Consider the following 301-nt stretch of genomic DNA (forward strand, 5'->3'; position numbering starts at 1 on the left):
TCTGTTGTTTTATTTTGGCTCACTAAAGTAGTAGTTTGTTAGAAGGGAACAACAATGTTAGAGGAAGGTACCATAATCACTTGCAACTTGCATAATAATAACTGACCTCAATACCGTACAATAGCATCAATTATACTAGTACTGCATTAATTATGAAGCATTAGAAACTTGCAAAGGACTTAGCAATAACTATAAATGTGTAATTTATGGCTGGGAATATTTCAAACCATTTTACTTTAATTCTAAGAGCAAGTATTAGACACAAAAAAATAATCTAATATTTGAATGAGTGCAAATTGTA

Source organism: Spodoptera frugiperda, chromosome 4 (assembly GCF_023101765.2).
Source record: "Spodoptera frugiperda isolate SF20-4 chromosome 4, AGI-APGP_CSIRO_Sfru_2.0, whole genome shotgun sequence".
NCBI classification, from domain to species: domain Eukaryota; kingdom Metazoa; phylum Arthropoda; class Insecta; order Lepidoptera; family Noctuidae; genus Spodoptera; species Spodoptera frugiperda.